This window comes from Urocampus carinirostris, chromosome 1 (assembly GCF_059441175.1).
Source record: "Urocampus carinirostris isolate Australia breed hairy pipefish chromosome 1, RoL_Ucar_1.0, whole genome shotgun sequence".
NCBI classification, from domain to species: Eukaryota; Metazoa; Chordata; class Actinopteri; order Syngnathiformes; family Syngnathidae; genus Urocampus; species Urocampus carinirostris.
The window spans coordinates 6,597,784-6,621,030 of NC_142349.1; the positions used below are offsets into that span (position 1 = coordinate 6,597,784).

The 23,247-nt window shown below is 40.0% G+C and overlaps 1 protein-coding gene across 1 annotated transcript in view; it reads right to left on the bottom strand.

Moving 5' to 3' along the window:
* Positions 1–23,247, bottom strand: part of cdh24b (cadherin 24, type 2b) — a 314,707-nt gene that overhangs the window by 258,560 nt on the left and 32,900 nt on the right. The window lies entirely within an intron of this gene.

Consider the following 23,247-nt stretch of genomic DNA (forward strand, 5'->3'; position numbering starts at 1 on the left):
AAAAAAAAAAAGAATAAAGAAAAGAATTATGAATAGGATTTCTTACCTTTGTGGTGGTCAGCAGAAGGCGCAGGTGGACGGTGGGAAGAGGGATGGAGGAGGAAGGAAAATTATTGTTTGGAAGGATGTTCTTTTCTCTTAAAATACCGATCTAATGACACTTGCTTCTGCCTTCTTTTTAGCACTTTTCTAAAGTGACTCATGAGAGAGTCATTAAAGTCATTTATGACCCTGGTGGCTGCAGCTTCATCGGGGCACGTCCGCACGCGATACCAGTTGGTCACAAAAAGAATGATCCCGTACGCCGCTCAGCATCACACCCTAGCATCACACCCTGGCGTACACACTCACGCATTACCGGGGTAAGAACTCCGTAGCAAGAATTTCTCTAAATTTTTGGTCGGACTCAGATTTGTTCCAACTGAGAGGCGTTCGAAAACCGAGGTTCCACTGTATGTTGTTTTTTTTGTCGGACAGAACATGAAGGTAAAAGCAGTTTTACTAAAAAAAATCCAGCCAGAACCTACCCTACACGCAGCTATATAACTCTAAACCAGCCCGAGACCGAACCAATTATCTTGATTTTAGGGACTCGGCCCGAAGTAAACCCGAAGTATGCGTTTCTGCGCTGAAGTGCGTGCTTCGGCTGGAGTACGCAGGTTCACCTTTCCTTCAGGCCAAGTCCCTCAAATCAAGTGTAAAATTTAAAGGTGCAGCACCAAAATGAACACTTAGGTGCCGAAGTGCACATTTCGGCGAAGTGCAGCGAAATGAAACTGAACAAAATGGCACCGAAAAGAAAGTCATATTCTGCAGATCACAAGATGCAAATAGTAATATATGCAGCCAAAAAGCTTCAAAGCCATATCAACAATTGTAAAATCAAATACTGAAATCAGGGACTCCATTTGTATGCACATATTTCGTTGTTTGACCAGTAATTAATGGTAGGCAGTGCATGGAGAAGGGAGTGTGGAATACAGGAAGAACAAAATCAATCAGGCAAGCAAGAGCTCAAAATTTACGATAAAAGAGTGCTGAATTGTGGTCTTTTTATTTATAAAATCATTTTTACAATACACCATGCCTGGAGAAAAAAAGAAAGTGTTTTGGGCATTACCCAGAAATGGAAAAGGAGATCTTCGAGTGGTTTAAAGACACAAAATTAAATGGATATGGAGTGTCTCGACTGTTTTAGTCTGCAAGCTCTCAAGATTGCACAAGCCACAAAATCTAAAAAGGGTTCACTCCTTAGACTAGTTGGTGTACATGATTTCTTCATTTTTTTTTTTTTTTATTACTTGGCTATTTTAAAGCAAGTGAGTATATACAGTAATTTGTAACTGGATAGCTACTTTTGAGTGTCAGGAATCTCCTAGGTAACATAATTACTATTTCAAATGGAGTAACTAGTAACAGTAACTTAAACCTTTTTTCAGCCCAACAATGCTAGTTTCTGACAACGAGTGGAAAAGTGGAGCTGAAAAGACATTGTGTTTATTTTTGTTTGGGGTTTTTCTTTTTACCGGGACGCTTAGAGCAGAATTCTCAATTCTCAATTGGTGAAGAGGCGGCACGGTGGAGCAGCTCAGTGGAAAAAAACAATAAATAAATGAAAACACCCACTCTCAAAGAATGCAACCAGGAAATCATCAACACAGCAGTTGGTTAAGGGTCTCTCTTGTTGAGAGCAGAAAAAGGAAGATGCTGTGACTGCAGACGGAGCTGATAAAAGCGACTTCTGGCTCCAGCTACAGATTCTGCCTTTTCCTTCACTGGCAGCACAATGAATGGATGTTTGGCATTTGAAAGGAAGCAGAGAGATTCGCTCATGGATTATTGCTTTCATTAGGGAAAGTGAGAAGCTAATTGCGCTAGCAGCTGCATCTCTCATGTTTACACGAGTGACGCTTTTGCAACCGAGCCGTCAAAGAGACAAAATGAAATAAAAATAATACAGGGCAATCTCACCATGTTGAAGTCAAAATTGAAGTCAAATGAGCTTTTTTTCTAGCAAACAAATTTACCATCAACAGCTGTGTTGACTAGCGCGGTGCAGTCTTTTCCGGGCAGATCGTCACATTATTGGGATCAAACACATAGCGTGCGCTCAAGATGTTGCAGCAAAGGCGATCAAAGGTGAAACATCATTTCGAGCGCTACGACAGACAGTAGAGAAATGAATGGGTGAGATGAGTTTCAAAAATATCATCCTGTGATGTATTGAAGGACTGAAGGCCAACTTCCTGTTGGGAATCATAAAGGACACTGGAGCTAAGATTCTTGGAGTTCATTTTTTTGTTTGTTCTTTTTTAGCATCACAAAAGTGTTTGCTTCTCTTCACCAAATATTTTTCGTCTATGACGCTCAAACCTCAATTTTTATAGAAATCAGGATAACTTTATGTTTCACTTTTGCATAGCTCAAGCTTTGAAGTGTGATGCAATGGGAATCAAACCAGACAGTGAAGGCGGGGGAGGCTGGGATTTTGTAAGGGTTATTGTTCTATATTCGTTATCAATTATCCATTATCCATTATCGGTCAATTCATAATTCACTACAAAGCCACGGGCCGAGACACTTGTTCTAAGCCAAGAGGCCGAGTCAAGGTCCTAGCCACAGAGCCATGCAGCGATCAGTGCACCGTTCCCGGAAGTACTGCAAACCGGGCCGATGCGTAGAGTGGACAGAACAAGCTCTTATTCCATCTCCGAATTGCAAAAATGCTAGAACGGCAGTCCTGACCACCTTCATAATCATGGTATCTCCCCTGCCAGGCAAGCAAGGCAGCAAATCCAAACAAATGCACCACCTGTGAGGTAGATAACATAAGAGAATGAATTTGATGATACCTCATCACCATACCATATTAATTCACGGTACAAGAGACGAATGTTGATTCCGTTGTGCATTTTACATGTTACAATGACAATTAATTATGTTCCATTCTTCTATTCTAAATATTATATATATAAAGTGACAAATGTTGAATGCAACTATTGGTAGAATCATGTACTGTATTGATGAACGTAAACTGTGAACACAATACCAGCATAAAATGAACAATGTATTAATTCAATGTCACATTCATCATCAGATACATCAAAGGGTTTCCTTTGTCATGCTTTTTGCAATCATTTATATCTTCAAGGACAACTTTCTGTTTTCTTCATTCTAAAACATTCGTCTTTAGTACCATGAGTAAAAATAGTGTGATGAGATAAAATCGAATGCCTTCTAGTATGTGATCTATCACTGGTGGTCCAGTGGTTAGGATTCGTCTCCCTCACCGCTGCACATATTCGATTCCCCTTGCATCCAATGTTTTGCGATATTTTTCTACTGATTAATTATTGCACAAACACTGTCATGATGACTCTTTACATTCACCTGTGCCCGCTCGTTTGGCATCAGCTGCTGCTGGTTACTTGATTGGTTCCCTGTCCTACTTAAGCTCAGTCCTTTCACTCACCTGTTGTCAGTCCGTCTGCGAACCTTTGTTTTCACAAGGCACGCATTTTTGACTCTGACTCCCGTCGGTCCCGTTTTGTCACCCGTTTTCCACTCGTCCGTTCCGTTTTGTAACTCCGACCATGTTCTGATCTCCCGTCCCGGCTAACGTCCTGTTTTTCCGTCTACTATGCTACGATCTCCCGCTCCAGAAGATCCACTTCCGCATTCGGAACACGTTCCGATCCCTTGAGCAGCTTGCTTCCCGCATCCAGCGAGCACCGGATCACGGGCGCTGCCTTTTCTCTATATTCCAATAAACTTGTGATTAAAGTTATGCATCTGGGTCCTACTTCTGTTCTGGTCGTAACAAATACAGTCAAACCTTGGGTATAAAATGCACCAAAAGTTTGAGTTCTTTGTCAGGTTAAAAAAGAGTGCTTTATACTTGTATTAAATACCATAGGTGGCATATGAAAAAGGCAGAATTGCACCCTTATTCTATCTCATTCAGAGCTCTAATTTTAACGCACACAGTGAAAGTGAATACGGCAGCAAAACAGATGAATGTCTCTTTCCTTGTATTCAAGTTTGAAGATTTCAACACATTTAAAGTGATTCCGCTAACTGCAGTAGACAAATGTCTTGGGCTTTGAAAACCAAAAATAGTAATCAGTAAAAGGAGGTATGTAACCACGTAAACATAGTTTATCTTAGGAACTGTAAAAAAACAATTGTACGGCTTAAACTATTACTTGACATCAACGAATTTTGTAGACCGCTTGTTCGGAATTTTGGGGCTTACCGCTGTCGCTCGACATAAACCTACAATGTGTCCAAAATACTGAAGTGGTACAAGGTTTTTAAAGTGGTGCTGCCATAACAGATAGACGATGTTGTTTGCTTCCGTGTGTGCGTTGACGTCATATCCTCGACATTTCCTTCACGGGTGGTCACAAAGGGGAGGATAGGAAGAAGAAAAGACGATAATCCCGATTATTTTTCATATTAGCGATTAGACGAATATGTCAAATTCGCGACAGCCTTATTGCTTTCCCCCATTTTTACGTACTGGATATGACTAGGGCAGCACGGCGGCGTAGTCGTTAGCGTGTGTGCGGCACAGTTCTGAGGTCATGAGATAGAACCTTCCTGTGTGGAGCTCGCATGTTCAGCCCGTGCTTGCGTGGGTTTCCTCTGGGCATTCCGGTTTCCTCCCACATTCCAGAAACATGCATGTCAGGTTAATTGGCCAGTCCAAATTGTCCTTTAGTGTGGATGAGCGAGCAAATTGTCTGTCCCTCTGTGCCCTGCAACTGGCTGGCAACCAGTTCAGGGTGTCCACTGCTCGAAGATGGCTGGGATGGGCTCCAGCACCCCCCGCAACTCTACTGATAAGCGGTGCAGATAATAGATGGATGGGTATGACATAACAAAAATTATTTCCTGGGACAAATTTCCATTTTAAAAACTGCCAAAAATGAAATCACATTATGTATATGAATCCATTTTTTTGTCCCACCCTTACTATCTAGTTATGCTTTTATTCAAAAGGAGCAGTGAATAGACTTCATTTAGAAGTTAAGGTAAGACACTAAAACATTTTTTTTCGTGATACAGTTTATATATTGCATTATTTTTCTGGTAATTGAACGATGAATAGGATGTAGGGTAATTCATTTGTAAATCTGACTTTGCCTCACCAGACACGGAAGATAAAGCGATCAGGATCTGAAAGTTGCCGTTTTATGTGACATTAAGGTCACAGTTAAAACCGAATAGCTTGGCGGAGAGACAAAAACGAATGTGTGCTGGACTCAGAACATGCCGGCGGTGGGAAGACAAAGATTTGCACGCAAAGACTCGCTGTTTGTGCTGATCAATTTCCCAGCCCCTCAATAATAGATGTGAAGAGCGCTGAACACTATCTGTCAAGCTTGACTGACCGAAATACAATCCCCAGCGGGAGCAGACACAAACCCGCAGGCACACGCATAAACACCCCGGCAAACTTGTGGCCAATCACACGATATAAGATTTCAACACACTCCGCTTACTGCTTTCATGACTTCAGAGCTAACCTTGGAGAGCATGACGGCGCAAGAAAAACGCAATGAAATCTAAAACAAGGCGGTGCAGGCTGACTCCCATGATGTGATCCCGGCAGTCACGCGCCGATGCGCCCTCCTTCATCAAGTAAACTTGATCTATATCAAATGTGCTAAACAAAAAGTGGCCCATTTCTCTCTCTTTCTTGTGTCACATTCTTGAGCTACTAGTGAAACACAGCATTAACATTACCTCAGCGGCAGAATGTATGAGAGGGCATGGGAAAATTTACAGTAAAAGTGTTCTAAATTGTTGTGTTATCATTTGTCAACTTATTTTTCGAAATACACCATGACTGGGAAAAAGTTTTGGACAGTACAGACACTCCCCAACTTACAAACGTGATTCCGGACAATCGTTTGTAAGCAGGGTTGGGTAGGGTTACTTTAACTTAATTACTTTCAATTACTTTTGGATTACTCCAATACCAAATATGCTAATAAAAGACAAAAGAAACTAAATATAAATAAAATGATGACTCACAACTTGTGGTAAGCTTTCTCTCCTGGTGCTGATCTCTTTGATCTCCGGCAAATCTAACATAAAATGTGACAGAAACAAAATAAAAATAAATCCAAACAGCTTGCCAACATCATTTTTGCCATTCCATGTATTCCGTTACTCCCCAAGCCTGCACAAAATGTAGTCATTTTATTCATATTTAGTTTCTTTTGTCTTTTATTAGCATATTTGGTATTGGAGTAATCCAAAAGTAATTGAAAGTAATCCAGTTAAAGTAACCCTACCCAGCCCTGTTTGTAAGTTGAATTTGTTCGTAAGTTTCTTCAGTGCTATATTTTGTGTGGAATGTATGTTTAAGGTTCACATAAGTATGTTTAAGGCTTGTATAAGTAACCTGTAGTTTTGTACTGAAAAATAAACATGTAATAAAATAAAATGCTCTGTCAAGATAAATAAAGTGAAATTTAACTTACTTTGGGAAGATGGGCTTCAAGAGTTAGGCTACTGCCTCCTCTGTGGTAAAAATTGTGGTAAAAAAAAGCGAGCCAACCATTTTCTCAACTGCAACAAGCTTCCTTATTCCACTTTCATTTCAAACAAAACGGCCTGCATCTTGTTTACACGTTACACTAACCATATTGAATCGATGCACAAGATATTAAACAATAAAAATGTCAAAGTTCTTCGCACGCTGGAGATAACAGTATAGTATGTTTAGACACGAACTCGGAAGAGGAAGCCAGATGTCTTCTTCGGGGTGGATACTGGATGAGTTCTCTCCGCGCCACACACCAGGAGTGGCAGAAAGAAGCACGACAGTACTGTCCTGTATTCGGAAAAGGTGCACAGAAAAAAATCTACCTTATAGCAATGTCCGGATATTTTTCAACATCCCAAATTTTTTTTCGTATGTACCATTGTTCATAACTCAAATGTTCGTAAGTAGGGGAGCATCTACCCAGAAATGGTGTAAGAGATCTTTGAGCTGTTTGAAGCCCAGAGGCCAAATGGCTATGGAGTGACTTGACTGAGTGTATTTTGCAAGCTCCCAAGATTGCTCAAGCAACTAACTAAAAACTTTTTAAATTAAGTAACTACAAACGGTTACTTCTTTTTTATGACTGGTTTCAGATTTCAATATTGTAACACTTCAAATTTTCTGAATTCAATATAAAAGTTATAAAGTTTGAATGGTTTTCCTTTGTCACAAATTAAAAAACGTATATCGTACGACAGATAATATTTGAAAGTGGGGTGCATCGTTTGAGATGTCCTTAAAAAGTTTAAATATTTGCTCTGCTAAGTGAGTGGAAAATTTCCCAATAGAGTTCAAAAATCCATCCATCCATCCATCCATCCATTATCTGCACCGCTTATCCTCAGTAGGGTCGCGGGGGTGCCGGAGCCCATCTCAGATATCTTCGGGCAGTGGGCAGGGGACACTCTGAACCAGTTGGCAGCCAGACGCAGGGCACACAGAGACAGACAACTCACTCGCTCATTCACACATAGGGACAATTTGGACTGGCCAACTGACCTGACATGCATGTTTTTGGAATGTGGGAGGAAACTGGGGTGCCCGAAGGAAACCCACGCAAGCACTGGGAGAACATGCGAACTCCACACAGGAAGACTGGTAGGTGGATTTGAACCCATGACCTCAGAACTGTGCCGCACATGCGCTAACCACTGCGCTGCCGTGCTGAGTACAAAGATCTTTATATTTCTAACCACCCCTTTGTGCTTTTATTTTACTTTTAGCAAAGCTGTTTTGGGCCGACATATTGGGTAAATGAAATGGGAGGTGGAGGTAGTGATGGAGAGTGTCCCCGCGGTTTAGTTTTGTTGTTTTTACTTGTTGGTGGAGCATGAAAAAATTTAAAGTAAGAAAAGGCCTGTTTCAAGTAAGATTCCAAACGCTATTCCAAACCCCAAGATGACAAAAAATAACGTATTTGAGCGGTTCTAAGAAATGCACATACTTGCACGTGCATCGTGAATGAGCTGACTGAGGCTGCAATGATAACTCAAGCCAGCAAAGAGTAACAACGTTCCAAATTCCGTACAGCTCCTTTTAATGATGCTTGGCACAATTGTTGGCCTTCCACTCAACTTGAGCTATATACTGGTTAGCATTTAGTTTTTAGTTAATCCGTGTTTCATTGTGAGAAGGTTGGGGGCATCGTTAGAGGTGTCCTTAAAAAGTTTAATTTAAATATTGTCTTTATTAAGTATGTGTTAACAATGCCTACCTGAGTTTAGAGATCCATGATACATAATATTTTTTTTACCTGCTTTTATCTTACTTTTAGCAAAACGGTTCAGGGTGGACACATTAGGTGGGAGGATGTGGAAGGGGGGGCGGTTGCTGAAGAGTGTCATTATGCTTGTCCCCATTGTTGTTGTTTTTATCTGTTAGTGTATCATGAGAATGCTGAAAGTAAGAAAACGCCCGCTTCAAGTAGATTCCAAACGCCAACACTAAAGGCCCGGTCACACAGCCTTTCACGGGCGTATTGAGGCTGAATCACGGCCAGAAATTTCTGCCCGTGAAGCAGACGCGGTGGAAAATGTGCAAAATCGGCTAAACCCGCTGTTTGCCCGTGGTATGCCCGCGAAACAGACGCCGGCGACTGTATCGCGGCTTACCGCGGCTGCATCGCGTTTGACCGTGCTTACACGCGGTACACACGCTAATGCACGTGATAACACCGCGATACAGGCGCAGAACAAACGTGCTATGACCGTGCTCCACCTGCGATTACCCGCTAAAATTTCGCGTCCTACCCGCGTGTAACCACGTCTTGGCCGTGGCCGTAGCACGTCCTAGCACGTTCGTACCGCGTCTTTACCTCGTGTGTACCACGTGTTCCGCCCGCGGTTACCCGTGGTCTAAAGTTTTGAGCAGCGCAAAACTTTTCCGCGCGGCCAACCGCATGTGAATTTCTTACCGCGTGTAAAGCACTGCTGTATCTCGTCTGTATCGCGATCTCTAAGCGTCCAACAGCGTCTGCTTTACGGGCAGAAATTTCTGGCCGTGATTCAGCCTCGATACGCCCGTGAAAGGCTGTGTGACCGGGCCTTAACCCAAAGAAAGATGAAAAAAAGTTTTTTCTTCAATGCAAGTATTTGCATGTGCATCATGAACGAGCCGACTGAGGCTGCAATGTTGACATGAGCCGAGTTATGGTGACAGCGAGTAAAAAAATCCAAATTCCGTGCAGCTCCTTCATAAAGGAGACTTATCTGCAAGTAAAACATGATAATTTGACTTAAAATATGAGTATTTTACAACAACAAGTGAGCATGTTGTTAATTGTGAGTCAGAGCCGTTGTGCTCGGCCCATATCTGTCAGGGCCCCCTTGTGTGCCTTTACCCAGATGTGTCACGCCACAACACTCACACACGCCTCACATATTTCCGTTGTTGCCAGCTGTTCCCTTGCAAAAGCACCATGATTAGTCTTCACCTAAAGATCACAAGAATATCTGTTCATGAACAGACTTTTGTCTTTGGGACATTTGCCATAATGGGTGTCACCACTCGATATTTGTACGGATGCATTCAAAGAGAGCACGGCATATGCAGAACTGAGGGATTCGGAATTGTTGACGGTGTTGGGACAATACGAGACAACAACTGAAAATATGCCAGCCTGACAAAAATCAAAGGCAGTAAAGAATTCCTTGAGTTGACGCACACGTCAGATCCAATATTAGGGCCGTGCCACGCGACAGTTCAAAAATCAAAGCTATCGTCAACTGTGAAACTGTCGGAATATGCGTGAGCCGCTTTGTGAGCATCGGCATTGTCGCCCGAAAAGAAGGCATTTTACGGTCTCCCGGTGAGGCCTCGGCCAATCAAAAGCGCGAAAGCAGGAATTTATTATGTCAATTGTTCACTAGCCAGACAGCAGGCAGCCTTGCTGCTGAAATTAATCGTTCATTAGATGTTATTTGTCTGATTAGGGCAATAAATACAAACATTAACGTACGGGTGTCGTTCCAGCTTCATGCACGCCCACACACATTTCAAGGTGAAGTGCGGCGTTGAAGTAAACAGAAGCTCTCTCTAACATAATATTCTAAGATGGAAACGATTAGTCTCACTCTAGCTGGCAGAGGAGCATAATATACTGATTCTCAAACATCTGGAAAAAATCTTTACACTAATGGATAGTAAATATTCTATAATGTCATTGAATCCACGCACAAACATCGACCAAACCGGTAATTACAGAGAAAGCCAGGGACACCAAGCCCTTTTTCTCAGGCCTTGTTTAATGCAAAACAACAAAGACAACATATATTGACGTAGAAGGAGTGGCATCAGGCACTTACACTCCCTCCCATCATTTTATTGAGAAAGTTTGAAAGACATTAACATAATCACGACAGAGAATTTTTCAACACAAAAGAGCCAAAATTAATAAAGTTAAATTCTAACAGCAAATATATGATAAGTAATAAATGAGAAAAAAATGATAACAATATAAAATCTTTGACAATAAATGAAAACACATGGTTTCAATCTTATATATCTCGTAATCTCCTGCACTACAGAAAACAGCGGCATCTAGTTGTTAAATATTACAGTGTCTCTTTAAAAAACCTTATTCATATGGCATACGTTTCTCTTATTTAAAGTATGATTTTTTAATAGAATTACTTTTATGACAACCATATTTTCCACACTATAATATTTTTCGATATAAAGCACAAACTGTCTATAAGGCACATGGAATTAAAACTACAGTAAGAGCTAGGGTTTTAGAAAATTTTAAAAATTCATTTGAATTTATATCCTTTTTTCATATAACATAAATTAACATTATGACATTTGGTTTCACCACTAAAGTTGATTTTAGCAACAAACTATTAACATGTTAACCACAACAGTGCTTTCAAGGACCACTCTATGTTTCTCAAATGCAGACCAGTTACCATATGCAGTATTGTTTGACAACAATTTAAACAATATAACTTTGTTTTGTACAAAATATTAGCATAAAAAAGGTAATCCCAACCCATTTCTTACTGACAGAAAAAGTAACAAAAGATGATTTGCATTTCGCGTTCAAAATTTGGCATTTGAGCTACTGTCCTGTGCTTCCCTTTTGGTTCCTTTTAGCAACAAAACATTAACATGTAAAACAATGAGGATTCTCGAAGACCAATCCAAATGTTGCCCAAAGGCAGAACAGTTACCATATGCAGTGGCATTAAACAAATATAACTGATTATGCATTTCCAATTGTATCCACTATATTTTTCAGCACATAAATTCCGGTATATAAAGCTGTGCCAGATTGTATGGCATAATTTCAAATTTCTGGCCAATTTGGAGTTTTTATGTGTACTTTTTAGTACGGGCAATCCTATATTTTTTTTTTTTTGGTTTGAACAAATTTATTGACACTAAAAACAGAAAACAATCATGACAATCTCAACAGCAATTAAGCACATTCACAATATTATATTCCAATATTACGTTTTTAACAGCAAACACAAAGTGAGGTTTGAACAAACCTTCTCGAAAATCAAACATATTCACAATTTCATTATATAACATCTTTGTTAGTGTCAATAGATCCGTCCAGGCCAAAGTCGATTGTCCTCGGTCTGAACAAATCCACTGACACCAACAGCAGCAAAACACAGCCATCAAGCATATTCACATTTTTTTTATATTTGACAATATGACGTGACGATATGACGTTTTAACATTTTTTCCTGACATTTTCAACATCAATTAAACAATTTCAGAGTTATTTTCTTTTAACAGTAGTTAACCAGCGTGTAAAAGGCAATACTATTGTGCAAGGGCATAGCTCTGCCATCCCACCCTCCCAAGCAGCATTCTTCCAGTCCTCTGTGTGGGTCCTTTCCCTTCTGCGTGGGTCCTCTCCCTTCTGGGTTCCACAACCCAGGCCTATATATTTCCTTTACTCACTTTAGTATGATGAGTCAAAATAATCCTTTCAAAGTAAAATTGTTTGATATGGCAGATTGCTGTTACTTTTAGTCACTGTAAGGATTTTTGGGAAAATATATATTTTTTAAATGGTCTGCATTTATAAAGCGCTTTTCAAGTCAATGAAGACCTCCCAAAGCGCTTACCAATGTGCTTCACACTTTTCCCTTTTTCACACTAACAAACCGATAGCAGTGTCAGCCATGCAAGGCAACCACCTGCTATTGGGGGCATTAGGGATTCAGTGTCTTGCCCAAGGACACTTCAACATATAACATGGCCAGGGAAGGGAATGGAACCTGCGACCTCTTGATCCCAAAACGAGCACTCTACCTCCTGAGCCGCCCATGAAAAAAAAATGTAAAAATGAATTTAAATAAAGGAAAGAATATCTGCCATCTGCTTTATCTGACACTAGCTCATTTTAAATCCTTTATTCATATTCAAAAACGTTAAAAACACAGTAAAATGAAGAAAAAATACTCAATAGGTATGCAAAGTACACTACTATTGAGGCACGATTCCTAAATCATACTTAAATTGAGCAAAATCATCCACTTACGTGGCAAGATGTTTTTTATTCCGCAAGTGATTGTGACAATAGCATGACTACAACATAGCAATTATGCTAATGTTAACAGCAATTATGATCTCTAACTGATTGCGAAATAAATAACGGGAATCAGGGAGAAGGGGGATGCAAGATTTGAATACTTATTGTCAAGTGCTTTAGTTAAGGTAGAAAACAAGTATCTTATCTTTAAGATATGCCCCATAACGGAAGGTGCTGTATTTTTTCCTGTATAAAGCACATTTTTTTACCCCAAATAATGAAGTTTGTTTACGCGTTGTACATGGGATTTTTTTCATATTTGTGCATGGATTAATTAGTCAACATATTGCAGACCCCAATCGCAGAAAAAATGGTTAGTGGTGAGAGCACAAACATTGATATAGATGGCATGTGAAAAAGTGTCAGACATTATACCAGTGTAAAATTTACAATGTATTATTTTATGTCCTTTTAGACCAGTTCAACATCAGATACACCAGAAAGTATTTTTGCCTGTCTTGCTTTTTTGCGTTTATTTATTTATATTTGATGACTTTACTTCCTCCATTCGTCTTTGGTACCATGAGCAAAAACAGAGTGATGATGACTTTAAACCCTGTGCCTTTTCATCTGCCATGTACATCACTGGTGGTCAAGTGGTTAGAAATTGGCGTGCTCTCCGCAGCAATCAGGATTTGATTCCGATTGCATCCAGTTGCATATAGATCAAACTGAGAAAAAGTGAAACTAAATTTTATACCGACTTTTAATCAAAAATTAGGAGTGCGCGTTATACACGAGTGCACAATATAAACATATAAATACGGTAGGTGCAAAGTAACAAGACCTGATATAAAAGTACATCTTTATATATTTAAATAAGGCATGAAAAAAGGAAATTCCCTTTCTAAAATGGTAAAATTGACATAAAAATAAGAGGAATATAGTAGCTTACCGCATCCGACCTGCGCAGCAAAAGGCCATCGGCTCTGACAGCATGAATGTCACATTTTTCCTTCCTGGCTCCAGGTACAGATCGTCTCGGTGTAGGGAGCAATAGGTGGAGAAAATCGTCAATGCCAGGGCAGTCTCTCTTTTAAATGCCGGGCGAGAAGTTTGGAAATGTGCTGCTAGGCACTGACATACCGAAAGGCAGTTCAACACATTTTATGTATTCATTTTTCTTGTTATAATTTTGTAATAATTACGTCGAGTTACAAAAAAGTGTAGCTGCTCACCCCGACTGCAATTTCCATGATTTCAATCCAAACCAATTTTCCCCTTAACAACGTCTCTGTTCTGTGCCCTCTCGTAACAAATGAAGAAATACGTTTTTGTCGAATCAAAAATTGAGACCTTCTCAACGTCTTATTGGTTGGCAGATTTCCCGATTGGAAAAGTAATCACTGTCGTTGTAGAGAACACCAAAACCCGCTAGCTCGAGAACAATTATGATGGGTATTTATTCAGCGGTCGGGTTTTATAGCTGCTACAGACGAACACATTGGCTCAACAGCTAATTGACTAAAAGAGCAGACTATCCGCAGGGATTTTTCATTACAGCTTCCCACAAGTCTTTGACCGTTTAACATCTACCATGTACAACACCCTGTTTATTTGTATCAGGTTATTAAAAAAATGTGTAACTTGCACGGCTGTTATGACCCAGTGTGTTAATATGTTTCTCAGCTACTTTCCAATTCAGATCAATAATTTAAGTGCCCTTCATTTGATTGGTACATGTTTTATATTGAAGTTGTCACATACATCCCTCTGTCCAAAGGTTGCAAACCCCTTTTAAATGTATCTACGAAATACAACTGAATACAGTTACGGTGGCACCATCTCAAGCACAGTAGATATTCTCTCTACCTTGTATATTTCAACCCAAGCAAAAGTTACAACTATGAAGTAAAATACTGAAATCAGGAAGTCAGCTGCAGCACGGCGGCGCAGTGGTTAGCGTGTGTGCGGCACAGTTCTAACGTCTTGGGAACCTCCTGTGTGGGTTCAAATCCAGCTACCGGACCTCCTGTGCGGAGTTTCTATGTTCTCCTCGTGCTTGCGTGGGTTTCCTCCGGGCACTCCGGTTTCCTCCCACATTCCAAAGACATGCATTTCAGGTGTATTGGCCGGTCCAAATTGTCCCTACGTGTGAATAAGCGAGCGAAATGTCTGTCCCTGTGTGCCCTGCAATTGGCTGGCAACCAGTTCAGGGTGTCCCCTGCCCACTGCCCGATGATTGCTGGGATGGGCTCCAGCACCCCCGCGACCCTACTGAGGATAAGCGGTGCAGCTAAGAATGAGAGATGAGATGAGGAAGTCAGCTTATATGCGCATATTTGGTTGTGTGTCCAGTAGCAAATAGTAGGTAGCACATTGGGTACTGGGCGTGGCTTTTACAGGAACAACAAACTAACAGGAAACCAATGGGGCGGACGTAAGCACAAAATTTACAGTCATACCAATTTCCCCTGCCAATTCTGTGCCCTCTCTTTAAAAATGATAAAAATATGTTTCTATTTATTCGAAAATTGAGACTTTCTCTGGTTGGCTCATATCCTGTTTGGAAAAATAATCACTGTCATTGTAGAGAACACCTAATTTGTTGGCTCGAAAACAATTATGACGATATTTATTCAGCGGTCCTATTTTAAAGCAGCTACAGAGGAACACATTGGCTTAACAGCTAATTAACTGAAACAGCAGACTATCCGGAGGGATTTTTCTTTACAACTTCTTAAAGTCTTTGACCATGTAACATTTCCCATGTACAACATCCTGTTGAATTGTTTTTTCACATTTAAAACTAATTGACTTGTGACATTAGACCCAATGTGTTTTTCCAAACTTCTATGAGGGTGTCGAGATTTCAATCCCTGCCAGTCGAATGTGTTAACCTGTATGTTTGTGTGTCAATGATTTGCTGTGAGAGACTGGCAGCATGCCCAGGATCTTGCTGGCTTTTTGCACCGCACAGTTGAGAACTTGCATGGTCATTATTGATCACAGTCTGGGAAGTGCATCACAAAATGTCACAGTGACTAATTCTTACCACAAAATTAATTCGGACAAATTTAAATAACTTTTGCATTGAGGTTTTCAACTCCTAGACCATGGATGTCAAATTTAGTTTGGCTCTGGGAATGTATACAGACTTTCTGTTCTGAGGTGGGCTGGATTAGTAAAAGAATCTCAACTTTAAATTGTTAGCTTTGGTTTTTTTTTCAGTATTATGCTTTATTATTCAGCCTACATTAGTAACCTACCCTAAATACAGTATATTAATCACATATGACAAGGGATCTTTTCTAAACACTACAGATTTATTTACAGACAATTCGGAAAGAGATGTTCATGTCTGGCATTGAATGTGTTAACAGTTGAGTGAATTCGGTTTTACACCTGAACCAGCTCACAACACAATACAAACCTAACACTGCCCTCTAACATCTGTAAAGAGCATTTGGTGTGTGTTTATTTAAAAAAAAAAATCATAACCCCTGATAGAAATTACCTAGGAACTCGCTTCTTTTTTTGATATACTCAGAAAGGTATGGCGGGCTGGATTAAATCATGCAACAGGCCAGATCCAGCCCGGGCTGTATGTTTGACAGGCCTACTCTAGGTTATTTACATCAAAAGTTATTATTTTCAAAAGAAATGCATGCCAAATTCTCCCCCTCTAAAGGATATACTCGCAGTAAAGGATATACTCTCAGCTATAGCAAACCTTGGAAGTTTGATTTTATTTAGTTTTTTTCCCATGGGCTGCTAAAACTTTTATTTTTGTGTTTCGTTTTTATTACTTTAATTATTTTTTTTACATTTCCAGCTGAGTTTTTATAGCATGGTGAGTTTGTTTAAGTGTGAAACTGCATTTAATCACCTGTTAAAACAATAAAGCGATGCAATATTTTGTTTTCCTTTTGTTTGTGAATATCTCATCTCATCTCATCAGCCGTACCGCTTATCCTCATTGGGGTCGCGGGGGGGGCTGGAACCCATCCCAGCCATCTCCGGGCAGTGGGCAGGGGACACCCTGAACTGGTTGCCAGCCAATCGCAGGGCACACAGGGACAGACAACTCATTCGCTCATTCACACCTAGGGACAATTTGGACCGGCCAATTCACCTGAAATGCATGTTTTTGGAACGTGGGAGGAAACCGGAGTGCCCGGAGGAAACCCACGCAAGCACGGGGAGAACATACAAACTCCGCACAGGAAGTCTGGAGCTGGATTTGAACCCACGACAGGTTCCCATGACATGAACTGTGCCGCACAAGCGCTAACCACTGCGCCGCCGTGCTGCCCTCGTTTGTGAATATATGTTTTAGAAAAAAAGTCATTAATGATTAAAATAAGTAGGGTAGGCTACCAACGTATGGAAAGTAATAAAGCATATTAATGAAAATTGACAGTAAGCTAAACACTGAAGTTGGGGTGTCCTTAAAATGTTCAAAATAAAAGATTTTCTTTATCAAGTATACCTCAACAATGCCTAACTGAGTACAAAGAGCCTTTATATTTTTGTTTCCACCACACCTATCTGCTTTTATCTTACTTATATCGCCGGTGTTCCGGCCACAAAGCACATTATGCTGAAGGGAAAGAGGCTGGGGGGTTAGGGGCGACAGAATGATATCACCCGCGTGATTGTAATTTTGTCTTATTCTAGGATGAAAATGGTGCATCAGCAAGTAAAATATTTTTAAAGTTACAAACATCAGGTTTACATCCTTTACATTCATTAAAGTCTGGATCCAGCCCCATAGCCAAACTAAGTATGACAATCCCTGGTTTAGATTAATGGGCAAAAACAGAATATATGAAAACAAAACTGATTTGTTTTTTTTTTTTGCTGTTAGCTAAAACATTTATTCCATTAAATTTTCCCAAAAAATAATTTGAATGTTAGCTAGAGCTACCATTCCAAATGGGATGTATCAACACTCTCAATAAGGATCCATCACGGAAAGTGTTTGAGAAAATAGATGAATGTTATTCCAAAGTTCCACCAAGAAGAAAAGCTATCATTAGCTAAGTTTGACATCCATACAAAAGTGCAAGTTTGGTGTGCATCCACTCATCGGCTTGATATCATACTGCCACACCAAAAAGCAAGCACGGTCTCCTTTAAAACATGATTCAAGCCCTGTTCTGCAGTCTCGTGTTCACCATGTAGGCCAAGTCAAAACAAATGGGATGCTAGCGCGATAGGAACACGCTTTGTGTTTGACTGCGACCGAGATAATTAGTCTCAAGATGGGGAGTTTGTCGGGAGAAGCTTCATAAAATATAAAGGCCATTTGGCAAGCACTCAAGAACAAATCTGTGTTCAGAGATGGGGCGGGGTGTTACAATAATGTTCCACTCTTTAAACCTCACACTTGCAGCAAAGATCCTGACGGTTGCAGGTAAAAGACAGACTGTGAACATAGGTACTTAATTTGCTTGATTGCTCGTGCACCCAAGGGTGCATACAAATCATCATCTGAGAGTTTAGACAAAAATTGAAAGCGCTCAACTAAGAGAAGCCTCAGGTCAGAAAAATGATAATGATGTTTGGAATCTTTAAATCCAAAAAATGAGATACAAATTATCACCTTGCTTGAACTGGAATGTGCTGGGGTCACAATAACCAATATTATGTTCTAAAGACATATTGTCATAAGGGGTTATAATATCGAAATGTGTCACTGCCTATATAATCATATCAATCGAATGATTTTCCAATTAAATTGTTTTAATCCCTTCAATACTTTAATCAAGGTAATAATTTAGTTATAATCAAAGCACCATATATTTGATAGGAGTCTTTTTATTTACTTTTTTGTTTTATTTACTTGATGTCTCAATGTATCCTTTCATCTAGTCGTTATACAGTCCCTACATCGTTCTAAGTGCTGTTCTGATTAACTGTTGGAAGGTATGCCTTGGGTTTTATCAAACCACCTGCAGGATTCAGTCTTGTCAAAGTACTAGAGTTAAGCATGAATTTTGGGTCACCGTAATTCTCCCATCTCATATATTAATGACTGTCAGCCATTTTGAAAGTGCACTTGTGAGACCTTCACAGCCTTGTTCCGTACGCACAAGCCCAGAATATTCTGTTTTATGTTTTCCTGAAATAAAAAGCTCATCGGAACTCCTTAACACCAGTAGTTTTTCTACGCGACAGGTCGCACACCCTTGATGTTAGACAAACACACGGAGGAAGAAGAGTTATGTTCCCTAACATTATTGGTCCAAATCTCCCCACAGAATATCACCTAAAAGCCATTGCTGGCTTGCAATATCGCAGCAGAGCAAACATAATTATAAAAGACTCCTCTCACCTCGGCCACCACCTTTTTTGACCTGCTGCCCTCTGGCAGACGTTACAGGTCCCTTACAATAAGGACTAACAAGCTCAATGTCAGTTTCTCATCAGAACCATCACCACCCTAACAAGCGAACAAGACGGAGAAAAGATATAAACCTTGTGAAAATATGTGAATATTAATCCCATCATTCTTTTTTTAATCTTAATTTTTTTCCTTGTGAGTCATCATATAATATATTTATCATGGAGTGCCAGGTGTAATCTCATAAACAATGTACACTACGTTTTTAAGCAAAGACAGTTCTTAAAATATAATACATTTTATCAAATTCCACTTTTCTTTTTGTATGATTCAAACTGGGATTAAACCAACAACTTTTCAGTTGTAGGCAGTCTATAAGAGTACCACTAGACTATTTCAGGTTTGTAAACACGTTGTATATTGTTTTATAGCATAGATCAAAAGTACAAGATAATATTCATTATTTAAAATTCGACAAATGCAAAGAAGATTCCACAGGATGACAGTTCCTTATTTTGACTACAGAACAAAGCTCTCCACTGGTGACGCGATAAACAGTGCTCTTCATGCTGCGCTGGGCATTTAGAAAAACACGAAGCTATGTCAGAATGCTCTTCCTGGACTATAGCTCTGCGTTCAACACCACCGCCCTAGTTATCCTGGTGGGGAAACTCTTCCAACTGGGGGTCTCCACCATCAACTGCAGCTGGATTATGAACTTCCTCTCCAACCGCCCGCAGGCTGTGAAACTCTGCCGCCACTTCTCTTCCACCCTGACGCTGAGCACTGGATCCCCGCAAGGATGTGTGCTGTATACTTTGAACTGTTCACCAACCCACCTTACAAACAAGATTGTGAAGTTCGAAGACGACACTACTTTAGTGGAACTCGTCACTGATGGGGATGGGAACATTCAAGAAGGAGGTGAAGACACTGATGATGCGGTGTTGAAAAAATAAATAATAAATATAAATAAATACTCAACACCACAAAGTCCAAGAAAGTGATACTTGACTTCAGGAGGACACGCACAAACCCAACCCCACTCATCATAAATGTAGAGTGTGTGAAGACTCCTTCAAACTGGGCATGCACATCTCTGATGACCTCTCTTGGTCTGCAAACACCAGGGCTGTAGTGGGGAAGGCCCAGAAGAGACCCCACTTCCTGAGGTTCCTCGGTAGGAATACCCAAGAACAGAATTTGCTGATGACCTTCTACAAAGCCACAGTGGAAATCATTCTGGCATACAGCATCATTGAGGGTATGCTGGGAGCACGGCACCGGACAGCAAAAACATACAGTGAGTCATCAACACAGCTCAAGAAATCATTGTCTGGAAGACATTGCAGGCTTGCGATACTGTAGGAGAGCCATTAACATTATAAAAGACATTTCCCACCCTGGTCACCAAAAAAACGTTTCCTTATTGCATTATTATCATTAATTATTATTCCTATTATTGTTATTATTATAATTATTATTTGGGCCAGTTTTTCTAAATCATTATGTTGTTAATATATTTTTTGGGCCCTCCTATCCTGATTTATCCTCATTTATCTCTTTTCTCTTCAAAGTCTTTTTAATACACATTATACCGTGGAGTGCCATGTCTAATCTCATTGCATACAATATTTCACAAGGTTGATGTCAATGAGAAAAAAAGACAAATCTAATACTATCATTGTCCATGGTTGTTGGTTGTTTCGACTATTACGTCATTGTTGCTATCGGCCAATCAGGTTAATGTTCTTTGATTTCACAAGCCAAGTAAAATTCACTATATCTGTGTGACGTTTATAAAAAAGTATTTAAAAAATATGGTATACTATTGTAGTATAAAAAAAGCTATGATTCCTATGTACTTAACTATCAGGACAAATGAAAACGGCTGCTCATTACATATCTGGTTGTTTGTAAGATTTTCTTTTCCATGGGAGAGTTCAGTTTGGGTGGGTTAGAGATGCTTTCACGTCAATGGTACAAGAAAAGGGGCTTCATCACGCCTCGCGAGAGCACCGTTCAAAAGGCATAAAAGAAGACAGAATTGTCTGAGTGCGAGTGTGTGTGAGAGAGTTTCTTTTCTTTTTTTCTTTGGCTTTTTACGGATTTCTTGTGACACTTCAAAAGAAGAGACTCAAAAAGGGTTGAGCAGAGAATACACACGGTACACCTGAAGTCTATCTTGTAATTTATGTAACAGAGAACAAATATCGTATTTATTCCTGTAAAACGTGTACTCGTCTATAAAGCACACCCCGATTTTTTTTCAATAAAAATCAGTATACAATTTTGTTTTCCTCAGCCCAAACTAAGTATAGGATTAGATACAAGAAAGAGTTGTTTCTTCCGTCTAGCTTGTTTCGTTCTTTAACAGTTGTCTCTGGTACCATGACTAAGAGTGGTGTGATATTGAGATAAAACCTGATGACTTTTATTATGCCAACTATCAGTAGTGGTCTAGATGTTAAGCCACTATTGCCACCGCGGCCTGGGTTTAAATCCTGTTGCATCTAATGTTTTCCGATTGTGGTCAGCAATATTTTTAACTATTCAATCATTGCACAAATGCTGGCATATAATAATGTAAAAGTGTATAAGGCACACCCAAACATTGACTTCTTTTTTAGGTAACAAGAATCACAATCAAATACGGTAAGTGTCATTTTCATTCCATGCGCATATGTAGTCTATGCAATATCATTTGAAATGAAATGAAATGATCTGCATTTATATAGCGCTTTTCAAGTCAATGACTTCCCAAAGCGCTTTACAATGTGCTCCACACTTCCAAATAGCGGCCTTGCAGCCATGTAAGGCGCTAACCTGCTTATTGGGGGTATTAGGGGTTCAGTGTCTTACCCAAGGACACTTCGACATGTAACACGGACGAGCCGGGATTCGAACTGGGATCCCTTGATCCCAAGACGAGCGCTCTAGCCTCCTGAGCAACTGCCGCAGATTTTCTTTATTTAAACGCATTTTTAAATTTAGAAATAGCTGATATGTATACAGAATACAGCAAATGTAATATGGTTTACAAAAAAAGTTGCAAAAACATTTCACCTGCAATACCATCACTTCAACTACAGTCAATAACTTATCATTTCAAACCTGCTCCGTTTGCTTAGGAAATTGCAGCCAAGCAGCTGGTGACCTTCTGTGACAGACAAATTCAATGTTATTCTTAAGCGCGATTCCAGAAGGTGCAACGGCTCCTGGACGGTTGTATTTAAAACGCCTGAAGACGTAGCCACTGGAGGAATAAAATACTTTCACTTCTTTGAGCTTTTCTTTCGTGCCTTTTCATTTCTGAGGCATTAATGATTCACAGAAACAGGACTTTTTTTTTTATGAAAAGTGTAAGAATGAAGTCTAAGGAGTGGATCAGAATGTCAGACAGGTGTGTGAAATCACCATAATTAAAGACTTTTGGGGGGAATAAAATAAATGTGCAAAGAGGGATGATGTTTTGTGCACATCCGCAATCACAATAGCGACCAAAATCTAAAAATGATGATTGACCCAAAAAATATGTACACCCCGAATCAGTGCATCAGATTCTAAATGTACTTTTTCTTTGTAGTCTTGCAAGTCTGTTGCTAACAATTACAGGATTCTGGTTGGATTTTTTCTCTCTCTTCCTGCAGATGTCACATCATGCAACGGGCTTATATGTGGGGAATGAAGATGGGAGCATGCCGTTTTATTTTTAGCCGAGGGCAGCAATGGACAATCATCTCTGGATGAACAGTCGCTATTGCTATTTTTTTTCATGTGATAGCGCTCCTCATCACTCCTGATCAATGCAAAGAAAATGTTGTAGTGTCCATTTTGTCAGGGCCGGAATAGACAGAATAAAGAAGAGGAAATGACAAGAGTAATTTGGTAGCTTGATTAACTACAACTTCTAAATTGGAAAATGTGTTTATTGCGATTCTTGTTTCTCTTCAAGGTTTTGCGTGTTCCAAAACAAGAGTTACTCTCGACACAGTCAAGCTCCGTCGTCCATCATTATAACCAACAAAAAAAGAAAAATAGCCTGCAAGCCAGGTTGAACTGGGGCTCATTTGCATAAAACTGAACTGCTCCGTATAATGATTTACCAAGAAGTGTTACAGGTGCTTTGTGATTCTTTATTATTTATTGCCGTGTCCATCTTTTTTGAGCCATCCGAAAAAATATTTTTTTACTATTGTTTTCTTGTATATGTCACGGTTGCCATTGCGCCCAATTGGCCACGCCCGTGTGGCGCCAGCCGCGGCTCGTTGACAGAATGTCTTTCCGTCTATTTAAGCTCAGTGCTCTCACTCGTCCTTGGTCAATCCGTCAACGAACCTATGCCCAGCA